This window comes from Tenrec ecaudatus, chromosome 5, assembly GCF_050624435.1.
Source record: "Tenrec ecaudatus isolate mTenEca1 chromosome 5, mTenEca1.hap1, whole genome shotgun sequence".
In the NCBI taxonomy this organism is placed as follows: Eukaryota; Metazoa; Chordata; class Mammalia; order Afrosoricida; family Tenrecidae; genus Tenrec; species Tenrec ecaudatus.
The window spans coordinates 62,668,571-62,694,086 of NC_134534.1; the positions used below are offsets into that span (position 1 = coordinate 62,668,571).

At 37.1% G+C, this 25,516-nt stretch overlaps 1 pseudogene; it reads right to left on the minus strand.

Moving 5' to 3' along the window:
- Window positions 1–19,016: 19,016 nt before the first annotated feature.
- On the minus strand, window positions 19,017–20,060 carry LOC142448751 (fructose-bisphosphate aldolase A pseudogene; annotated as a pseudogene).
- Between the last annotated feature and the right edge of the window lie 5,456 nt (window positions 20,061–25,516).

The following is a 25,516-nucleotide window of genomic DNA, read 5'->3' on the forward strand; positions in this document are numbered from 1 at the left end:
AATATTGATATGTAGGAGAAATAAACGTTATTATGCTGAACTACTGTGATTTTTAGTTTCGACCTTTTTAATTCTCATTGATATGTTCCTCCATGGGGTTTTTGACAGGATTAAATGAGTTAACACATGTAAACTAGTTGGAGGCTTGCCTGGCATATAGTAAGTACTTCATAAATGTCAGTTATTTTCCTATACCACACTACAATGTTCATTCATGTATAGATGGTTAGTTAGCTGCATCAGCTGAACCCAGGATAGGAAAGGCCTTCAAAAAGTTCACACACAAAAAACTCATTATCTTTCCATTCCATTTTTCCGCAAACTGTGTAAGCTTCCTGGTATTGACAGATACTTTTGGAAAAACTTTGCAAAAATTTGTGTTTATTTCAATATAATGATAAAGCACTGGACTAGTTATTATATTTGATTATCAATTATTTCATTGAAATTTTTTCCTTGAACTAATTAGTACACTACTCCTTAAACTTGCTATGTTCCTCTGCTAATGGGTTTGAGGAAAAAAAAGGAATGAGTGAATTGTGACATTACCCCATATTAATATATAAACGTCATTTTTTTTACAAAATTCTAAGATATGCACATTTACATGTGCATCCACATATGCAGCTTGTTATTCTTAATCCAACTAGTCTTTAGAGGTATGTAATTTTTAATCTGAAAGTATGGACTTAATCAAGTCTCTGTGTCTCTTACAGATTCACTGAAATACAGTCAGCTTCAGATAGTTTCTTGCCTGTTTGTATGAAACATGAATGAACTAGGCCATTGTGTTTACCACAGCAGCAAAATTGAAAAGCCAAAATGACTCTCTTTTATTGTGTTTGTCAGTGGCATCTTTGATAAGAAATCTGGTGTGATTCCTTTCTTATGATTTAGCTCTGCCTGACCCCCTCCCGCCCCCCCGCCCATGTTTAATGAACAAAAGTGACTAATAGCACCAGGGTGGGGGTGGGGAGGACAATTGAAATGAGAGCCATTTTCTCCTGAAGCTCTAGCATTCCCAGTCCTCTGATCAGTTGTGGAATCTCAGTAAGTATTTTCCTTTACCTCCACTGGATCAGCTGAGCGCTACTCCAAGCAGCATTTGCTCTTTTTGAATGTGAGGTCTAGAGGGATGTATGCCATGTAATCCATGGCTTCTGTGAGTATCTCTTTTTCCCCTTATATGTCCAGGTAGGAATTAGGAATTAGGAAGCTTTTTTATGGACACACATCCAGAATACCAAGAGTTATTGCAAGATAAACTCTCTTTATCCTGACAATAATTTTAATGATGTCTTAAGGAACCTTCAGAAACAAGATATCAATCACTCTTTCCTGCCAGGCTGCACCTTCTTGAAAGTAAGGTCTTTTACACCACTGTACGGTCAGTGTCTATTCTAATGGCTAACACAGAGTAGACACTTAATAAACATTATTCCCATGACCGGTGGAAAGGCATGTTTCATATCTATTTATTATAGTTTTAGAAGTAACTAATCATGATTAAAACAAGATCTCAACAATTACCATTGGCACCGTCTACTCATTGTCAGTCGCATTTGGGAGAGTAATTTGTTACATAGGCTGTCCTCAACTGGAGAGAGCACAGCAGGGAGGAGTCAACAGCCAGTGGAGCGGGCACAGTGCATTGTTAGAACACACCAGCTGTCCACAGGAGAGAGTGGGACTCTACTGTAAAGATTTACAGCCTTGGAAACACTAGGAAGCACGCATACTCGCCCTATTGAGTTTCTGAGTTGTAATCCGCTGAAGGACAGTGGATGATATCACTTTAGTCTCTCAATTATCAGCTATATATATATAATAGTTGCACTTTTAAAATATCTGACTAAAGGCACTGGTGGAGGAGTGGTTACCACTTGGGCTGCTAGTCCCCCGGTCAGCAGTTTGACCCCAGCAGCCACTCTTCAATAATGACAGGTTTCTACTCCCATAAATAGTTACCACTTTGGAAATTCATAGGGGTAGTTCTGTAGCCCTGCCCTATTGGTCACTATGAGTCAGCATTGCTTCTAGGCCCGGTGGATAGTGGTAATGTATTAGGATGCAGTTCGCAAGATCAGCCATTTGATAGCATTAGCTGCTCCACCCAGGGGCTTCCTATTCACATGAAACAGTTGCCCAAGAAACAAACTGGCTACCACGGAATCGATGCTGACTCATAGCGACCCCCGGTGGTTTTCCAAACTGTAACTGTTTATAGAAGTAGAACGCCCATCGGAAACCGACAGGGGCAACTCTACGCTGTCCTCTACGGTCACTCTAAGTCGGCACCAACTCGATGACAATTTGGTTTGGTTTGGTTTGGGTTTTATGTTTGCTTCAAGCAGATGAGTCAACAGTCTGAGTAAATCAGGCAATTTATAAACAAAGAATTTCCCTCATTCTTGGAGAGATTCTGGCCCGCTTGACCATAAGAGGATCGCTTGGATAAAGCCTTTCGTAACAGGAGAATCATTCTCTGACTTAGCTCTTCCATGCGTTTGGATTGCCAGCACACCAGATGATCTTTAAGCGAAGCACTCAGGCACTCCAATTGGAATTACCTGGATTATCAGGGCAAAATGTGCTTTGGGCTTTTGGGGACTTAATTACTGGCGCAGTTGCACGACTCTCCAGTTGGGCTCTTTAGACACAGCCGCCGGGTAATTGAGATGGTTTTGTCAAACTGTAGTGTCTCGGTTTTACTGTATTTCTTTTAAATTGGAGATGCACTATTGCCATCCTTCATTTTCTAAACTGATAACAGTGATGATGGTGACGCTCAGTGTGTCCACGTGCGACTTTAAAGATCAACGGACATCCACAGCCTTTTCGCCTTCTTAAAACAGGGAATTTATATCTAATTGCAGTAGAATATGTTACTGGGAAAATATCAAGAAATGCTAAGAAAGTTATATACAGCATGCAGAACTTGAAATAACCCTACCATATATATCCAAAGTAATTATACGTGCAAATAGATATTATTTAGCAGTGCTTGCCTACAGAAACTTTACAATAGCCATTTTGAAAAAACAGTAGAAAAATACCTTAGGAAAAATAAAGCTGAAAATAAATGCTACATTTCAGCTAATTGAAGAATGGGGAAAGGGGAGGATGAGAGAGGGAGTGCGTGAGAGAAGAAGAAATGAAGAAACAAAAGAAAGATATTTTGCAGCCCCCACACCCCCACATCCCCCCGCACACACACAAAAAGTTACCGTGTGGGTAAAGGGAGAGCATATTTAGCCATCTCTTACTTTTAATCATGGCTTGAGCAGGTTTCAAACTAAGTATTTGATATCAAATAGATTTCCAGGTGTCAGTAAAGCACTGCTTGGTTTGTGTCACACACAGACGAAATTGGAAAGAAATGATGCTCGGGCTAAGAAAGAAACCTTAGCGGCAGTGACTAGAGTAATGAAATTGCCCAAATAAATTGTTGGAAAAGAAATTACTTTGACAAGTGCCCATAAACTCTTATTTGAAATCTTAAAACCTTAGATTGGGTGCATCTGCAGCAGCTGCCAAAGTGCTGTGATGAACTTTAATACTGTCATATATTCAATATAAATATTTTTCTGGAACACTATAATGCAGATGTCTTTCCAAGGCTACCTTGAGAAATGGTATAACTGAGTCTAATCTAAAATGCTTTAAAATCTCATCTCTTTAAGCATTACAAGTAAAACGATGGAGACTATTATTAAGGCAATATGATTAAAAACAATTATTATCTGAAAATATAACTAGAATTTTGTTCTGATTTTGATCTCAATAAGCACTTTATAATTTACACTAAATAAAATGATTTATTGATTGCCTTTAAAATTGCTTTAAACTTTATACTAATTACTGTGTTCAGTATTCTAAGATATTAAAGTCTCTTTATAAATACTTTATGAAACGTTTTACAAGATGTATCTTAAGAGTTTACTTTATTTACCCTGTCTCTTTTGTTGATTGGCACAATGGCATGTGCTCTGGACAAATTCTGAGTATCTGGGGCCACAACTAACTCAGCACCACACTATGAGTTTCCTTATTCACAAAGTATAATCTATATGAAAGTTATATCTCTCTATATTGAATATATCGACGTTGTTCTTTATATCTAAATTGCTCTTCTAAAATTCAATTTTCACTTATTTTAATTATAAGTTTGAAAAATGTTTCCAACACTAAGAATTGACATGTAAATTGCTGACACATACATATGTTTATCTGAGAAAGAAGAGGGAACAAAAGTCAGTTTCATTATGAGCACATAATAGGCAGAGTGATGGAAGGGTCAAAAATAAAAGGAAATATGTGACCATGCTTTCTGAATTTGAAACATAAAATGATGAATTCTGACACTCTCTCTTATTGGCTAGTCAATTTTTATTTTAAAATTTATTTTAAAGTTCAATATAAAATTCTGAAGTCAAAATAGCTAAAAATCTCAAAGTTAACCACATAAAGTCAAACTCAAGGGGTGTTAAGATTTTCACACATCTTAAAGGAGGCCATCTGTTTTCTTCTGGAGAATAAGCAATCTTCTCATCCCTCCATACACTGGGGGGTGGTGGTGGGGAGAGAGGAAAGGAAAGAGAGAGAGCTAAAAATTCTGTCTTCCAGCTCTTTAGTAAAATGGGAACTACAAAACCTTTTTTTTTGTTGTTTTTGGTTTATTTATCTCCCCGCTCACTCAGTTCTCTGAAGAGCTTCTAAACTTGACCCATGGTCATTACTTGATGCAAGGTGGTTTGAATGAAAGTATGTGTGTCCACTTCACACCTAAAAGCATCTTTCCCCTTTAATTTATCTCCTTTAACTATGCCCTACTTTCCTCCAGTAGTTCTGGCTCAGAATTCTGATGAAGCAATCTGTGGTCCACTTGCTGAAATAAAAATCAGCATGCCTTACAAAAAAATAAATAAATATCAGATAAGGGAATTCATTAAATTTTGAAGAGATATACTATTACAAAATACAAGAAGTATTTGAAATGGGGCCTACATGAGTAATAAAAATTATTAATTTTATCCTTCCTCTAGTTTAAATATTATCACATCATAAAGTAAGTTCATAATTTATTACAAAATGTAAAGATAGGGCTAACTTTGGTCACAAAAGAGTCTCTTTGATAAAATATGAAATGATTTAAAAAATGTTCTTTAACATCTGCCTGAGTTGTTGTCTTGCTGTAACAAAAGTAAACATACAGATAACCCTATTTTCAGTTATTTCAAGGTATCTAAATAAAACAGTTAACTTATTAAAACCTTTTCTGTAAAAAAAAAAAGTACATATAGACAGACTAGTGCTTGTTTCAAGGACCCCAAGTATTTAAGCTTACACACACACACAACATACTATAAAGATCATTCTCTCTCTAAGTGCGGCACTCTTAATTTTCTAAGTGTTTAGTAAGTGAATCATGCTAATCAAGTAATCACTTGCAAATTATATATTAAACAGATAGATTTGAATGCACAGTTGAAGTAAAATATTTTTATGTTGATCCATTTGTAAAATTAGTTAAAATTCTTACCACTGCCACCATAATCACCAAAGAATACAATACATTTCATCATGCATGATATTGTAAGATTTAACAATAATGTATTAACATAGCTATTTTCTCAAGGCCTTTAATCATAGTTCAGCCGCATCAGATTATGAATCACAAGCTACTTTGTTCAAAATCGCAATTTTGAGCATTTGTGCATGTTATGAGACTTTTTAAGTAAACATTTTCAGCCGGTTGACAATTGCACTTAACCTACTACATCTATTTTCAGAATACAATTATTTGGCAATTCAGCAAGAGATTCTGTACATAAATTCAGTCACCTAAACTATCAACCCCTATACATCTTATACGGTCCATTGGAAGATGGTTAAAAAATAAAATGATGTCAAGAAGGGTGTGACATAGTGAACTCATGACTTAAATCACTTTGGCTCACTTGCGTCCATGTGATATGAATTGAACTTGGTGAGGCTGTTTGCTGAAGAAAGATTGGGTAAGCTTTAACCAAATCGCTTATAATGTAAATGCAATAAATGGAATTTCATAGAATAGTAATTCCATGTGATTTATTTGCTAATGCAAAACGAAAAAAATCTGAAAGATGTCACAAATACTGGATGAATTAAAAATCAAATGAAAATACTACTAAAGTTTGCTTAAATATATATTCTATTATAAATTGTAAATGCATGTGCATCATTTTTAAATCTTTTGACATAGATAAAAATGTCATGCATACTATCATAATCTAATTGACCTTCATTTTTTTATTGTAACCTTGGAAGCTACTTTTAATAGCAGTTGCACAATACCTGTCTTTCAATTACTGAAAACCATTCAAGTTGTTAAACAAGGTAGAAGATAGCAGACAACTCCTTGTAGAACAAAAAAATCCACAAAAACTCATATGCCATATTGCTGTGTGACTTCAATGAAATGGTTGTTTCAAATGATCAATTTCTTAATTAATATCCTTATAATAATCCTCCACTTAATTCAAAACCTTATTTTATGGAAATAATATTTCAACATATATCTCTAAATTATATACTAATATTTTCTATATTGAATTTTAAATGATTACATTAGACTGTTTAACAAAGTAATTAGGCATTTAAAAATCACTACAGATGGAATACACTATGATCGAGGGAATGGAACACTAGGGGCTTCAAGTGTACATCATGGCACGGATCAATTTATCTTTAATTTCTCAATTTCTTAGCTGATTATTTTAGGAAGATACTTCAAAGACTGAGCTGTTATCTTTGAAGCATCATATGGGGAATTGAATCTGAATAGTTCTTTTTACAAAGCCTTAAATCTAGGATCTCACAAGGCTCAAAAAGTGCATGACCCTGCCTCTGCTTTTTGCACAAAAAGGGTCAGGCGCAGTTTTGCATTTACAATAAGGCTAAATTTATCATTCTATATCCTGGAGCATGAGTCATGATAACAACTTTGATGATGTGGAGCTCAACATTTAGAGTCTCAGTGAACCATTTCTAATACTTGTCAAATTGAAATGCACACTTCTTCAAAATTTGAATTTGTTCTTTAAAAAGTTGCTTCCTCTATGTGCCAGGCCATTTTTTTCTTCTTAAGAATGAGCTTTAAACAAGATCAAGAGAAAATCATTTAAGAGAGAACAGGAAACAGAATGGGTATTTCTCATGTTGAAGAAGTGAAGGAATGAGCTCTTGCCCAATATTCATCTCTGGAATAAATTTCATTGCAGGCTGTCTTGACATAAGCATCCACATTCCACTGACCTTTATTTTGTAGTCTAGAGAGACCGAGACCACACAGAATTGGTGCTGTTATAGCTAACTGTACTTAAACTTTGTGTCTGATCAACTTAAGTGTATTGGATTTGAAAACAGTTAGTCAATTGTTTCTAGTCCCTAGGTGGTGGTTTATGGTAATGTTTGCATCAATACTAACAAAAGCCATACCACAGTACAAAGTACATCAAAGAAATGAAAGACAAGGAGGCTGCCTGTTGTCAGTTCTGTCGACAATAAAGACAGGATTCAGAGCAGGGGCAGAGATCGTTAGAGAAACACAAAAATGAATGAGCCACAGAAATTGTAGGGCTGATGGTTCACATCAAAGGTTTGGGGACTGGTTAATGGGCAAGGTTGCACACAGGCCACCACGTATAGACCGTGGACTCATTTGGCCATACAGAAAGGTCACCAAAAAGAGGGGAAAGGCTCATAAGATAACATGAAGCAGTCTCTTGGAGAAACTATGTAGAGAGACGGAATAAGAAAAAAAATAAAGCAAGTATTAATACCACTATGTAAATTGCATCCACTGCAAATGGTATTCTTGGTGCACAAATCTCTCTATATATTTTATTTCATATAGCAAAATCTCTCTTATCGATAAATGCAATGTAATGTCTTATATTTGCAGGGGTATGTTTCTGTCCCGTGAGAAAAATATAATCAACAACCTGTCAATTCAATGAAATGTAAATACCCTGAGCCTTATGACACATAAATAGAATATTCTTAAATGTATTCTTAATTTCAAAGAGTCATGTACCTGGAAAACGGCCATGTGTGTAATAAGTAGGCAGATGTGTACAAATAGAACAATAATGGTAACAGAATTGATTTTTTTATATTTCTCTTGCTTTGTCTGGATCAGCTTATCATGTATAATTTTAAAAGCACAATTAAAGGAACTAAATGCTACAATAATATGACATAGTCATACAATGGCATCTATTAATATAAGAATGTAGTTATCCTTTATTTGAAGCCTAACCTCCAGATACCTGCTGTGCTACTAGATGCTAGAATGTCAAAGAAAAATAAGTGAAAGCATATCTCATCATGGGGTAAATTGCCTGTTGAAAAGAAATGTACTTAGTTTCTCATTTGAATTCTGCTTTCTGTTAAAAAAAAATAGGAAGGATTGTTATCAAGGTAAGGACTAATCTTTCCTGACCCAGAGAGAAGAGGAGAGAGACAGAGAAAAAGGGGGTAAAATACAGAAGAAACGTTTATTTGAACAGAAGCAGCAATCCAGAAAGAAAAGGGGCCAATGTTGTTTTCCAGTGAATTTTCAGGGCCATTATTGGATTTTAGTATCAGTTTATACAATCTAAAATGTACTTCAAATTGAAAAGATGTAAAAAATCAGTAATTTTATTATTAAAAGAAAACATCTGTTGTAAAGTTGGATGTGATTCTTTTGATACTATTTAATCATGTATACCTGATTAGAATGCGTTCAATATACTCCAAATACACATCAAATGACACACATGTCAGATGAATTGGCTTCTCTTCATGTCCCACAGAAATAACGTTTTATTGTGTTAACACCGGTAAAACATTCCTACAAAGCTTATATGTATTAGAATAACTATCAAACACTTTGTAAATATTATTGCATAATTTCACATGAAATACATTTTCCCTTCTTTTTGCCTAGCATTTATGAAATGGTGCATATTTTAAAGTAAGGTGATAAAAATGATCATTTCTATGAATAAAAAGAAAAACCTACACCTAATAATTATTTAAATATCAATTTACTACAAATAAAAAATTAGCAACAAATCATCTTAATTTTTGATAAGGTAGGAAAAAACAAAACAAAAATAATGCCAACACATATAATTACTACTAAATTACCTTGACTTGCTTTATAGGTGGCAAAATATTAATTCCCTTGAGGGATCTGTGACTAATTTACCCAACACATTTTTCCTTGATTCTGAGGCAAGATTATTTTTTTTCATAATTTCCTAATTATGATTTGTCTTTAAATAGTCCATGTTTTAAGAGCTCACAAATTTGCCATTGTGGGCAAGAAATAATTGTCATTTTTAAAAGGACCTCGGCATTTCAAAAATACCTTAAGCATCATGTTGCTTAGCTATAAACACAAAAATATTAATTATTCCAGAGAAGAGTTTTATTCCATGCTCATGAATTCCATGGTATGATATTCTTATAACATGCTCATGCTGTCATTTAAAATCATTTTAGCTAGAGAAAAAGAAAACACTCTTCTGAAACAAGTTATTGATGCATACTGATAATAATGAGATGTAATTTGAAAATGCCATATACAATATCATTACAGACCAAAAATCACAGTTCAAAAATATATTTAATAAACAAACAAACAGAACCCCATCCATTCAGAAGAACAGAATGTGTCTGGCGAGATATGTAAAAACCCAAGGACGTTTGAACGCTAGCTGTCATTATGGTCCAGTTCACTGTTTATTTCTTTGGTATGCATCTCTTGACCTGTATATAAAATTCATAGTTTCAAAAGTGACATGTGCAAGCCTTGGACAACTGGGGAAAAGGCATATTTCCTGACCTTGTAACCATAGCAACCACTTGCTGATTGGTAGCTGGCAGGCTTTCCATCCTTTACCACTGAAGGCAAGTATGTGAGGTTGCTGGCTTTGTTTGTGACTCTTGCTTTATTTACATGCAAACAGGGAGACGAGACCTAAAATCACTGTTCTCTGCTAAGCATACTATCATAGAATTAAAAAAATTATGCCTTAATTTCATAGCTTAGCAGCAATGTCACAATTACAATGAAATCAGACCACAGTTTCCATCGAAGCTGTGTGTAGATGTCTTGCCTTAATTTAGGATCTTGCTCTATTTATCCTTCCATCCAACCACCAATCTTCTGTCGTGAACTGCAGAGAGAAAAAATATATATACATTACATGTATACACATGAACAGATATACACACATCTCTAATTGTAATATAACAAAATCCATATATCACTTTGATTATGAGATTCCTATGCAAAGGAGAATAATAAACTCTTTACAATTATGCCAATGATAGGATCTAATTCCATAAACTACCTTAAGTGGTAATTAGTTTATGCATTAAGTTGGCAGCATTGAGACGGTAGGCTTTTTAGAATTCGTTTTGGAATGACCAATCATAAACTTCTTTGGGTACCTGTGCTTCATATGCAGGATATTTGCTTTCTGAGAACAGAGGCCCCTGTATTCATTTTCTTTCCTTCAACCTATTTCACTTTCTTCTCATAAGAAGCTTCTCACCCTCCTGTGATATATATGAAAAATAGAATTTTGTAGAATTCACTTTGGTGAATAATCTGCTCCTGGGATTCAGGAGATGAACCGGGCATGCACTGAATCCACTTGGACACTCTGATTGGAGCGTCTCTCCCGTGTTGAAGTTATTTTTCGTGACAGAGAAGTAATATGAAAGTTCCTCTTAGCAAATCCTTGCTGAGTACAGTATAATGAAAGGATACAAAAGGAGGATAGAATATTATATTAAAATATATTTATGTGTCGTTTTCTATAAATCAAATAGTCTAATTTTTCATGTAATTACTTATACCCAATTACTTGTATTTGTTAGTGAAGCTTGTTAGAAATAACGCAATGAAATAAATTCCATGAGTTATCAAATTAACATTACCCTAAACTTTCTGTTCATCAATTTTGATACAGTCCTACATTATTTTACTTCAACTTTATAAACCATTTGATATTTGTTTATGATTATGAACATATTTACACAGACGTATATAAGGTTAAATGACATTAAGTTAAATATGCAAGACAATATTTCTGGGTAAATTAAATCAAGTTACAAATAGAATATGTTTCAAAGAATGCACATACAAATACTTTGACTTATAAAGCTACTTTGAAATATAAAATGTTATTTTCCCACAAGATTATGATAAATAAGAAATAGGTATGCAGTCCAAAATTTTAAAAAATTATGTCACCATACTAGAGAAAATTTAGTGGTTTTATTTAATTTGGAAATAAGTACTGATTTTGAGACTAAATATCTGCTTGGTAAGTTACCCAGTACATATTTTAATAAGATTTAAGAATTCACTATATATGCTCACAGTCTCTCTGGGACCTACTTAACAATTCTCCTATATAAACCTGTCACCCTTACTTGTTTTTCTTTCTTACGGAAAGGTCATTTTCTGATTTATTTGTATTTTCAAAATATCCTTTAGACACATAACCATACTAATTTTATTCTATTTTGTTTAATAAAAGCACAGTTTAGGGTCGAATTATTAATAGCATAATGAAACTATTTTTCATAGCCTTTATAAATGTGCATATTTAAAACATTAATGCATTGCCTTCATATTATCTTGTCTCAATATAATGTAAAAAGAAGCTTGCTTTAACATAAATATTAAAACTATAGAGTTTTATGTGAGTGACTAGCTTAGTTTGGGCAAGGATTTTTTATTTTTGTACATAATGGTAGCATTCAGACATCATTTGAATCTAGTATAACCCTGTAAAGTTCTTTCCCTGTCCTAGTGTACTGTGTAAAATATTTCTTAACTCATTAATGTCAAGGATAAATTAGTTTTATATTGGAATTTTAACAGTTCAGCCCTTACAGGCAACATAAAAGCTAGACTGTTGTCAAAAATAATACTAGGCTGCATGCAAATTTAAACCAGATAAAATTTATCATCAAAGAAAACATAAGATGTATTAAACTTTCTGGTGTTCATAACACTATCCCCAGAACCACAAATTATTTTGGTTTATCTGTGTTTTAAAAATATCAACAGTTTTTACTGAACACATGCAGATCAATTTCAACAATAATATTTTAATGTGCTCCCTGGATTTACCAAATCAGAGTATGACTAATAGTCAATGTTCAAATGTCTAGGATACATTTTTTTTCATCTATATGCCCTGAATATCTGAACAGGCATGTTGGATTGTATTAATATCATAATTCAAAGGGAAATTTATTAACCCTCCAGTATTCCCATCATTGCTAAAAGTTGCAAATTCTAGATGGCAGCGCCTAGACAGTAATATCAAATTTTAATAACAATTCTTCTTCTTCAGTCAGGGCTCTGCTGGAGAAAAGCATAAACTGCTGTGACTGGCCGTTGGTTGTTAGAGACGCAATCTGACTTCCCCACACCCGGCGTTCAGGGTGTCTGCTCTGTCCCTCCGCTGTATTAATGACAGCACGAAAGGTCACATGATAAATGAGTGACAAAAATATCAAAACATATTAGCCTGTAGCTTTGTTATCAGTGTATGACAGAGATGACAGAAAATTGTATTTTTCCCCTGAATAATTTTGCGTTACAATTTGCTGGCTAGGCAGAGTGAATTAGGGAGGAATTCCTGCCCCTGACTGTTTGTCTCCTTTTCTGACATACTTGAAGTAATAATATACATTAATAATAGGTACTGTTCACAGAGAAGGGATAAGAATTCAAGACCTGACATCTTGTCTTTGTTTTACAAGCTGCTGTCCTTGTTTGTTTAAAAAAAATTTTAATAAAAAAAACATTTTTTTGAAATATATGCATGGAATCAAGCACTATTATTATTCCTAGTAGTAAGCTGCGGCATATCGTGGCCGAGCCAAGGAATCATAGAACAATAACCAAGACAAAAAGTGACCTCAAAAGCAACTTTGAGACTTCATGGCATCATATTTTTGCACTGTATTTTTTATATTTAGAAAGAGACATGTCCACTATTAAATTAAGGCAATCTCAATAATGCTCTATCTATCTTGTTGGGATGTGGACCCAGTAATTGCAAATTAGAAACAGAATTTATACCTGCTGGTTTATAGAGCGACAGGGATTGTAAACCCTGGAGAGATGAGGTTTGCAATCTTTGAGAAGAGAAAATAGAAATTGGCGGGGGCTTATTGTCTTGCAGAGATGGGGTGCAGTCTCCAGGGTAGGTGAAGTCCTAGCTTGTCTTAGTCACCCTTTCCTGGGTGAATCACAAAGTCACAACCATGGGTCTCTAGTTAACTTAAAAGGCATCAGTCCAGAACTACTTACAAAATTGTAGAATGTTGTAAAATTAGGTTTTTCCTGAAAATTTATTTAAAAGTGCAGCAGTATAATTTTATATGGGAAAATTAAAAAATATATCCCCTAACTAATAGAAAAAAGTCCTGGTCTCACAGTGATCAAACTCTCCATGATTAGCAGAAAGGTCATTGGTTGGAAGCCACAAGGAGTCTTGCTCCACAGAGATTTCAGCCATGGAAAATGTGTGGGGCACTTTTCTGGTAAGGTTGCTATGAATTGGCAACGGGTTTTGTCTCATAAAGCTGATGTAGTTTAATGTTATAATTCAAGAATACAATTCAAAGAAAGTAATTCTTAACATAGCAAATGTTAGCCACAATGTGCTCAGTGGACCTGATCCCAGAGTGAATAAGACCAAGCCGTTGCCCTGCAAGTTCAAACAAACTCATAGCAACCCTAAAGAATGCAGGGACATGGTTTCACAGGGTTTCTGAGACTGAAGATATTGAAGGGATCAGACAGCCTCAGTTTTCTCTCACCAAATGGCATGTGGTTTTGAATCACTGACCTTGTGGTTAGCAGTCCAACGCTTATCCCATTGTGCCACCAGAGGCAAATTACATAGCTTTTATAATGTAGTTTATAAGTTTTAGCTATTTTTATTTAAAGTAGTTTATAGTTGATATTATTTAGCTATTTACTGTAGCTTATAATTAATAGATATTCATTACAAAGCTATTACAATGTAGGATTATAATTTAAATGATAAATCTTATGTGAAGTGAAACACAGTATGCTAAGAGAACGCAGGGGGATCTTACCTATTTAATTCTGTCCTGTAACATTAGGACATAGAAGCTGATGCTGTCTCTATAGAGTCAAAGACATTTTATTCAAACAAGAGGGGTTTATCTTAAATATACCTATTAATTTTTAATATTGAAAATTCATATTAGAATCCATTGTAAATAAATTCACCTAGAAATTATCCTAGAGAATGTTTTTGAAACAAGCTTTGATCTTGAAACAAACAAACAAACAAACAAATAAGGGAAGTTGTGATGAAACGTAAAGAACTACTCAAGCTTCTGAATAGTTGGCTAGCTCTTCTTGACGAGCGTGCTTCTTCTCATTCAGACGGGGCGACCGCCAAGCTCTAAAGAAAAGGAAACAAGATGCTCAGTTCCAAAGAGAGAGAGTCTAAGTGCTGTGCAAGCACAACTTTTGATGTTTTGTATATAAAGATGCAGGTTTTCTAAGGGTCCTCAACTTCCCACTCAAATAGTGTTGGATGGACTGTGATCGGCCAGAACGCTCTGGCAATGTACAGCTCATTTGGAAAGAGGTGGTCTCTTACTGGTTACTAAACAGGAAATGGGGGCCAGAAATTCATCTTCCATCTATCATATATATATATATATATATATATATATATATATATATATATATATATATATATATATATATATATATATATATATATATATATATATATATAGAGAGAGAGAGAGAGAGAGAGAGAGAGAGAGAGAGAGAGAGAGAGAGAGAGAGAGACTTTGACTGGGAGCTTTCCTGCCAGGAATGTGAATGTTTACCTTGTTTGGGAAATGGTGTTTTACTTCATTTGCAGATAAGTTACTGTAGTTGATAGATGGTGTCAAGTAATCATTTGTGACCCAGCATGAAAGGCTGCCAAACACTGTACCATCCTCACACTTGTTAATATGCTTGAGCCCATCCTTGTAGCCACTGTATCAAACTAGCGATTGAGAGTCTTCCTCTGTTTCATTGACCTTTCCTTTCCCAGAGATGCTGTCTTGTTCCTAGTAACATCTCCTGGGTATATGAGAGAAATCTCTTCATCTTCGCTCTGAGGAGCGCTGCTTCCCAAAGACATGTGTGTTTGTGCTTTTGGAAGTCCGGGATACCTTCAATAATTGCAGATACACTAACCTGTTGGGAAAAAGCCATTCAATCAACCCCAGCCCATGGCAATCTGTGCATTACAGAGCAGGGTTTGCTTCACTGCAATATTTATGGAGGTAGCTTGCCAGGACTTTCTTCTGATGTCCTCTTGCATAGTTAGTGTTTAGGTTTGAAAATTAGTAAATACCATTTTCACCATTCTGGAGAAAGTTAGAATAATGTAGACCGGGTGCATAGTATGTCATTTGCTTATGCTACCGGCAGCGAGACCACAGGTTTAAACCATAGAAATGCTCACTTGCTGAAGCAGTAGTTAGTTCATAGGGAGTTTAGACATCATCAATAAGTCAAGCACTTCCATCATTCCCTTCAGCCATGAAAACTTGTTTACTTCTGTTCTATACTTTCCCTTTTGTGGCAAAATATGACTCATAACACGTCAGTGTGCCTCCAGTGTTGATCAAATCAGAAAGAGGAGGAAATCAAAGAATATTGTCACATAACTCTCTATCTCTTGATGTCAGAAGAAATTTATGCCCAGAGACAATTGATGATGTCTTTGTCTCAATCTGAATTACATGATTGCCTCTATCAGTTTTCCATGATGGAAAGGAAATATCTGCCACATTTATTGGGGAAAAGGGACATAATTAAGAGGAGAGATCAATGCTAGGGAGATGATTAGGTGGGCTAGTACACTTGTACTGAAGGTTCTTCTCAGTTATTATGGAGATAGAATTTACTAAGACTAGGACATTCAGTAGAAAAACAATATTTTATACAGGTACTTCGGTAAGTTAACCTCTTTACCACTTAGTTACATTGAAGTCATGTGTGTAAAGTCTGTGGTTCCATGCCTAGGGCATTAATTAGGTGCTGGAATGCATTATTTTTCTCTTCTCTTCTTACTTCCCTTGTCCTAAATTTCCTTCCTGGATTTCATTCTTCCTTCCATCTATCATTTGTAGAAAATGGGAAGTATTGAAGCTTGTTAAAAATGGTCAAATCCAGTGGGTTTGAGGAGAGACTTTACCATGAGAAGAGACTAGATATTGTTTTCATCACTTAGGACATGAAGTGAGCCTAACAGAGGTTCTAATAATAATTACTGCTGGATACTATATATATATGTATATATGTATATATATTTATAGTAATTCATATATATAGTAGAGAAATAAAGCAATACAATGTATCCATGATTATAAAGAGAAATATGTCAATTATGAAAATCATTCTTTTTGGATTTGGGGCCATCAACCAAGAGAAGAGAAATTTTATTGAGGGAATCTATCAAGCTAATTTATGGGCATTTCCTGAATTTGAGGTATCAGCTTGACATCCTAAGGCGTTCTCTAATTGATCTTTGGAACTATTGCTGGGGTTTATGAAGTGAACTAGAATTTCCAAAGATCACTGCCAATGAGTTGCTTACAATTCATTCTAATTCTATAAGACAGAGTAGAATTTTCACTGCAGGTTTCTAAGACTATACATCTTTATGGAACTAGAAAGCTTTACCTTTCTGTCACATGAACATAGTGACAAACGTCTTGAAAATATAGTTAAAATTATTTAGAATTCCCTTGTCATAGACTTCTTACAGCTTTTGGAAGAATCCATGAATCTCTTGAAATTATTCCTCAGATTTAGTATATGGTTCATGTTTCTTTGGAGAGAGGGGCAACAATTTATCACACTCTTAAAGTAGTCAGTAACCCAAAACAGATATGAAGACCATAGAGGTCAAATGAAAAGACAGGGAGATAAGAAAGCGGACTAATATGGTTTCAGTAATCAAAGGAAGATGACTGGGTGAAAAAATAACTGCACGAAGCAGTTAAAGAAACAGAAAAGTGGCATTGCAGTAACTTAGGAACAAAGACAATTTTTTTAGAGAGATATGCTGTAGAAAGTAAAATTAACCCAAACATGCTTTATTCGGTTTGGCCACTAAATCATTATTTGCTGAGTCTTCTAGATGAAAAATTTACTATTGCAGTGTGACAAAAGACAAGGTGGCACGGTGTATTAAACATTGGGATGCTAACCCAAGGGTGCGACTTCTGAACCTCCCACAGAGGAGAGAAGGGGCAGTGTACTGCTTTAAAGATTTACAGCCTGAGAAATCCTACGAGGCATTCCAACTCTGTGATACAGTGTTTTTGTGAATAGAAATCACCTCCACAGCATTGGGTTTGGTTTCTTTGTACGTGTGGGCAAACTTCAGAACATACCATGTTGGCATGTTAAAAGACAGGATCAGAGAAGAAAAAAAATTAAAATTCAGATGAGAATTACTGTGATTTTTATTAAATTTGTAATATTGCCGATCGCACCATTGAAGGCCACTCATCACTAATTCATATTATATGATACTATTTATATGACTACTCTAATGTAAATAATTCTATTTAATTCTTTTTAATTATTTTTCAGGCCATTGCTTTCACGAAGCAATGCCAATGACAAGCACACCCTCTACTGCACTGGCCTGACCATTGGTGATTGGGTGCTGCCAGGTGGGTTTCGGACTCAGCTTGACCCTAAGTGCACCATAGAAGGGAACATGGCTCAGCCCCTTTACTTCACCGCTTCTATGACTTTACTGCGCTACACTCAGGAGCAAGTTTCAGAGTTGATTCCGGCATCCATTTTGGTGTTTTCTATACTCTGAGTATTTTTAATGACCCTTTTCCTCTTCAGATAAGATGCTCTTGATACCATCCCACAACACATCTAGTCTTCCGTCATTAGTTTCAGATGTGTGAAATCAGGTCATTAGCCAGTTTCTCAAATCAGAGAAGATATCATCAAGGGTATATTTTGGCTCTCATGGACTTTTAAGAAATTGTCTTCGTCTCTAACCTGAAACTTTAATCATTGGTAGTCTGTTGCACTGTTGGCTCCTGGCCTTGCTTTCACGGATGATATTGACCTTCTCCATTCTCTCTTGCCAAAGATGCACTTTGGTCCCTGTGGATTACATGTAGTGCGACATACGTGGATGCTGCTGTGAATTGCCCTCAAGTCAGTTCCAACGCCTAGAGACCATGTGAACAACAAAGTGAAACACTGACCGGTCCGGTTCTGTCCTCCTGATTGTTCTTCTACCTGGGCCCCTTGCTGCAGTCTCTGGCTATCATCTTCCCGAGAACCCTCCTCTTTTTTGCTGCGCCTCTATTTATTCTGCATGCTGTCCTCTAGTGACTGATCTCTCTTGACAATATTTGCAAAGTGAGTAAGAGGAAGTCTCACCATCCTTGTCTCAAAGGAGCTTTCTGGCCACTTCTTCCAAGACAGATCGGTTTGTCCTTTTTGAAGTCCATGGTCCTCTCACTTTTCTTCTCCAGCATCACAATTCAAATATATCAATTCTTCTTCAGGCTTCTTGATTCAATGTCCAGCCTTCATAAGTATATGAAGCTATTGAAAATACCATGGCTTGGGCCAAAGACATCTTAATCCTCAAAGCAACATCCGTGTTTTTCCATACTCTAACGAGGTCTTGTGCTGCAAATCAACCTAATGCAATGCATCTATTGTCTTCCCCAGACCCTTAAATTCTTGTTTATTGACAGTGAGCTGGAAAGGGCAGAGTTCGAGTACACAGACAACACCACACACCACTGTCACAAGGGTGGCAAGAGTGAGAGGAAAAAGTGGCCTGGAGTCCAGGTGATGTCCTCCCATCAAGAGGTGTGCATGGGACCTGGAATGTTGGAGACAGCCTCACACCACTTTAGTAGACATGGTTAGAGATGGAGAGGCACTCGCTGGCGGCAGCCGCAGCCTGACTGCTTGCAGTATACTTTCCTTGGCAGGCGAGGCTGTCAACCAGGGCTCACTCAATGGACCGCTCCCGGGCCGTCTTCAGGTTCTCCTTCTTGCCATCCCAGGCCTCCAGGGCTTGCCCGTAGAAGGTCAGGGCCCATGGCTCAGCAAGGGCACTTGTTGATGGCGTTGAGGTTGATGGACGCCTCCTCTCTCTGGCCTCCAGACAGGAAGGTGACCCAGGTGACAGTAGGGAGCACGGTGCAGCATAGTGCGCCAACGGTTGCCATGGCAATCTCCTCGTGCTAAAACCGTGTGCAGGCATGGCCAGGGGTGACCACATTGGGCTTCAGCAATGGGCCTTCCAGGTGGACGTGGTGGTCACTCAGGGCCTTGTAGATGATAGTCAGCACCTTCTCAGTGACATGGTCACCGTCGGGGAGTTTATCGGGCTCCACAATGGGCACGATGCCATTCTGCTGGCAGATGCTGGCAGAACGGACCCGCACGTTGGCATTTTCCGTGATGGCGAGGGCTGAAGGGGTATGTTGTGGATCTTCAGCACACAGCGCCACTTGGCAAAATCAGCGCCATCTTTCCTGTACTGGGCACAGCGCTCAAACAGCCCGTCCAGCCCTTGGGTGGTGGTCTCGCCGTTTGTTCCTGCCAGGGCACCACACCCTTGTCGACCTTGATGCCCATGACCCCGCCCTTGGATTTGATAACTTGGGGGAAGTGGTGCCCGTCGTCCGCCTTCTGGTAGAGTCTCATGGAAGAGGAGGACGCCCCCAATGCAGGGGTTCACCCGGGCGTCAGCGGCCAGCAGCAGCTGGTGGTAGAAGCGGCGATTCTCTTCGGTGTTCTCGGTCCCAATGGGCTACAGCCGCTTGGCAATGCTTCCGGTGGACACACCCGCAGCCAGGATGCCCTTGCCCGGGGCCACAATGTGATGGGCAATGTTCGACAGCTCCTCCTGCTTCTCTGGCGTGAGCGCTGGGTATGGGTAGAGCATGGTGGCAAGTTCCTTCCTGGAGGCTGAAGGAGCGGCAGCCGGTGTGATCTGCAGCGAGCGAGTGCCGCACCTCTGGTTTTAACTGCTGCTTCTGTGAGCACTGGTTGTGGATTCGAGCAAGACAAAATCCTTGACAATTTCAAACTTGTCTCCATTTATCATGATGTTATCTATTGGTCTGGTTGTGATGACTTTGGTCTGGGAGAATATACTGGAGGCTGATCATTGTCCGCCAGTGCTTCAAATTCCCCTCACTTTCAGCAAGCCAGACTGTGGTATCCACATACCTCAGGTGGTTAATAAGTCTTCCCCCAGCCTAATGCCACATGCTTCTTCAGAGTTGCCAGCTTCTTGGATTATTTGTTCAGCATACAGGCTCAATAATATGCTGAGAGGATACAATCCTGATGAACCCCTTTCCTGATTTGAAATCATGCAGGATTCAATTTTCCATTCCCACAACTACCTCTTGATCCATGTGCAAGTTCTGCATGGACCATGAACACAACAAAGTATCCTGGAATTCCCTTTTTTCTCTCAAGGTTATCCATAGTTTATTATGATCCACGTATAAATGCATGACTTGTCTATTCAATAAAACATAAATAAACATTCCTGGTAGTGTCTTGAATGGCTTAGGCAGTCAAATACCTTGGCATAGTCAAAAACTCAAGTAAACATCTTTCTGATGGTCTCTGACATCAGCAATGATATTCATTGTTCCATGATCTCCTCTGAGTCTCAGGCAATTCCATGTCAATGTACTACTTCAACCATTTTTGGATGATCTTCAGCAAAATTTTACTTGCATGTGATATCAATGCTATTGTTCTATAGTTTGAGCATTCTGTTGTGTGACCTTTTTTTTGAATGAGTACAATTATGTTTCTCTTCCAATCAGTTGGCAAAGCAGCTGTATTCCAGTTTTGCTGGCACAAGTGAATGAGTTCTTCCAGTGCTTCATCAGCTTGTTGAAACACGTCAGTTGGCATTCAATAGATAACTGTTGCCTTGTTTTGGGCTGATGCTTTCAGTGCGACTTGAACTTCTTCCTTCAGCACCATTGGTCCTTGCCCATATGCTATCTCCAGAAATGGTAGAATGTCTACTAGTTCTTTTTGGTACCGTTACCTTTTGTATTTCATCCATCTCCTTTTGATGTTTCCTGCATCATTCAATACTTTGCGTATGGAATCTTTCAATGTTGCAACTTGAGGCTTTTAGAGTACATATATACTCACTGTTTATGTTGTGGATTTTTTCTAAATAGGCATTTTCAGTGGAGAATTGTTGATCATGGAAATGCCCTCTTGTAATCTCCAGCATCATTTAGATGACCAAGATTATATTTCCCAACTCCTGGTCCTTCCTCTTTGCTTTCAACTTTTGTATTCCACTAAGCAGTCTTTACGAATACATTTTAATTCCATGTTTTATCCATTTTTGGCTAAATAATTTGATAGAATTCCTCATTTCTTCATCAATGGTTATAGTGGTTGCTACATAAATTTGAGTAATAGTTGTTTTAACTGTCCTTTTTAAACACACACACAGATATTATCCTACCACAAACTGAATTATATTTCAAGATAGATCTTGAAATGTTCTTTTTGATGATGAAGGAGATATAATTTTTCTTCACTTTGTCACTCCTGACATAGTAAACCATGGGATTGCTTGATTCAAAATGACCACTACTAGCCCATTCCAGTGAAATAGTGCCTGAGACATCGATCTTTATATGTTCTATGTTGTTTTTGATGACTTCCAATTTTCCTAGATTTATATTTCCTTTATTTTCTATTTTTATTATTCATGAATATATGCTTCAGTTTCTTCTCATTTTGAGTTATTCTTTATCTCAGGTTTCCACAGTTTTACTTAATCCACATCATTAAGGTTGACTCAACTTCAAGGAGTCACCTTATCCCCAGGTGAGTATTGTGTCCCCTAACCCATTGGACTGGTCTTCCAGTATTATATTAGACAATGCTCATCTGCTCTGTAAAGCTTTTCCGTGGCTCATTCCTCAGAAGTGATTCTGCTCTTACTTCTTCACAGGTGCCTTAGATGGTGTTTGAGATGGCAGTGGCATAGCCACTGTGTAACACAACACACTTTCTAGTGTAACACAACACACTTTCACCACAGAAAAACCAAGTCACCACCGAGTGAAGGGCTCTTCAGAACCCTTCAGTATTGGTTTTGAAGGAGATGATGATTTGGGGAAAGGAGGATCCCCACAAGAAGCAGTTATGAGAAAGGCAAACTGAACAATTACACACATCTATTTCTCAGCTTTGTATACCTGTGTCCACTGACAAAGTAGATCGAACAATTCAAATCACTGAAAATAGGTATTTTCTCACATTTTATCTTATACATGTAAATTATTTCTTAATTCCAGATGACCAATAATAGTGAATTGAAAACAATTTTATCTTCATTATCAAGTTAGAAAACATATATTTCCCTGAATAATAGTGAAGCCTTTATGATTCTTCAGAGAATCATTTTACTTAGAAGATTTTTTTAAAACTATGTATCATTCTACCTAGCAGTATAAAAAGAACTTTTTTAACTTCTTGGTTATATCAAATTAGATCTTTTAAAAATGATATAATAATTTTCTCTTTTTTCTTCCTATCTATTATTTATGTACTATAATTGGGTACATTATGTCTTATAATTCATCATCTGAATTGCATTGGAGCCAAGGTTAAATCATGTATTTAAATTCTGATCCAATAATACTGAATACTAATTCCTTGAATTGTCCATGGGGATGAGAGGTTAAATTTCAATGCATGGATGATTCATACTGGCTATACTTCAGATCTAATCTCTGAGGAATTTCTCAGCTACTGATTATGGCTTCCACGTCACGTATGGTATGAATAAATATGATTATAGAATGCCAAATAAATATTAGATGATACTATCTTTTGAGAATATTGTTTCCTGTAACAACACGCAAATAATGTACACACCAATATAAGGGCAAGTCAAAAAATGTTGTTACTGGACATCCTATCCATGCATGTATCCGTTTTCCTGAGAAAAAAAAACAAACAAACACATTTAAAAATGTCTCTGAGATCAATAGATGGCCTCAGGAAGAAAAGTAAAACACTTGTCTCATTAGGACACCTTAAAAAATTAACGAAGTTTCCTCTCAAAAAGTGGCTTCTGATGAGAGGTGTAAGGTCAGTTAAATTCACGGTGGTAAGCACAATTCAGATGCGTATCATGACTCTTGGAATCCACAAGAACTCTTCTGACAGTTTTTCTCAAAGGACACTAGATGATCAGGAGAACTGATTAGGAATTCTTTTGTTTTTGTTTTGTTTTATTTTTTAGACCATTTTATTGGGAGCTCTTACAATTCTTGTTACTATTCATACACAATATTATCTGACATATTGGTACATGTATTCCATCATTCTATTCTAGACATTTAATTTCCATTAAGCTCTTTCCTTTTCCCATGCACCCCTCTCCCTCCTCTCATGCCCCACAAACCTCATGGCCCCTTGATAGATTATAGATTGTTAATTATTTTCAAATTTCACACCAACCGCTGCCTCCCTTCACCTCTAGTTTCTGTTGTTTTCCCCCATGTATGGGGTGTGTGGTTATGTGTCATTCACTGCAATCGGTACCCCATTTCCTCCCTACTTCTTCCCCCCTTCCCCCTAACATTTTGATATCTCTATTCACATTCCCGTTTCTGGGTTCCATGTGTCAGGAGCTTTATCTTTTATCTATACCTATGTACATGCTTCCATCTAGTCCAAAGTGAGAAACAGCACTTGGGTCATGATAGTGGGGAGTGAGGAGGCCTCAAGGGATCAGATGTATATTGCGTGACCCATTAGTGCTCTACTGTATCCTGATTGACTCATCCCCTCCTGACAACCTCTCTGTGGGGGGGATGTTCCATTGTCCACAGGTGGGCTTGGGTCTCTGCTCCAACACCACCCCATTCATTCTCACCAATGCATTTTTGTTTGTTTGTTTACTGTTTGTTATGAATCTTCTGATGCCCATTGCCCAGTCTCGATGACACCTCATGATCGCGCCAGCTGATATGCTTCTTCCATGTGTGCTTGTTGCTTTAACAACTTGAGACATGAAGTCCCCTAACTGGAGCATACGGTGACAGGGGACAGTAATGGGGACACATGGTGGGGAGACAGTGTGGGAATGGAGCATAATGGATCAGCAGTTGGAGTAAAGCTGATCCACAGAGCTCCTAAGGATCCCCAAGAATGGACTTTGGGCTAAGAGGGGTAGCCCCTGATCACCCCTAGGAACAGGGGGCAGGGACTCATGGGGGCCAGTAAACAGACCTGAATCTATGTAGTTTTCTTCTTCTTCTTTCTTCTTCTTCTTCTTCTTCTTCTTCTTCTTCTTCTTCTTCTTCTTCTTCTTCTTCTTCTTCTGCTTCTGCTTCTGCTTCTGCTTCTGCTTCTGCTTCTTCTTCCCTCTCCCTTTCTTTTTTTAACTGTATGCTTTCTTATTGTTCAAAACAGGACATTGCTGGTTTGCCTACTTATATGGGGTGGACATGGGAGGAAGCTTGGGAAGAAGGTAATGGGGCCTGGAAGGTCTAGGGGGAAGAAGGAGTCAGGGAGAAGGTTGTGGTGAGCAGACAACTCCATGGACAGGGGAACAGCCGGGGAATCGACACCAGCATCTAGGAGAGGGTAGAGATCCTGTGAGCAGCAGCATCCTTAGAGCAACACCAGGCTAGCAGAAAGGAAGCACTAAGAGGTGGAAGAAGAGGGAAAGTGATAACGGGGCAGGAGGAGGTGGAAGGAAACAGAGGCAAGCTCTGGGAGCAAAGGTATTGATAGGGAGATTAACAGAGGTGTGCATTTATGTAAATATATTAGTTCATAAAATAGAGATATTGACCTATGTACATATATTTATAAGGCCGTTTTAAGAAAATGGAAAGCTATATGGGTGGCGGAAAAGGTGAGGAAGTTGTGCTATGATTTTTTTTCCTTTTCCCCATTAAAACAAAGCACCTGCTCATTCTCTGGGGCTAGTAAGGGCTGGGCTATGAGAATTTTGTTGGGAAACTCAGCCCTGTCCACATTAGAGTCCTGTTACTGTCCTCTCAGGGTTCTTTGTGGTCCCCAAAGTCAAAGAACATATCAAAGGAACATGATTTGAGATCTGGGAGGACACCCAAACTGCCATTTTGATGTTTTTTCCAGAATTCTACAAGGAAGGACTAAATAGATGAAATCATCTCTGAAAGGTTTTAGATAAAACATGAAGGATTTTTATTTATTGATATTTTTGTTTAATAAATATTTCTATAATATGTGTATTAATAATTTTACTAAACTTACATTCATAACTATATGTATATCTCTTAATGTGATTACACATTTTTTAACATTTATTATTTTAAGCTTAATTTATTCCAGAGCCATGAGTTT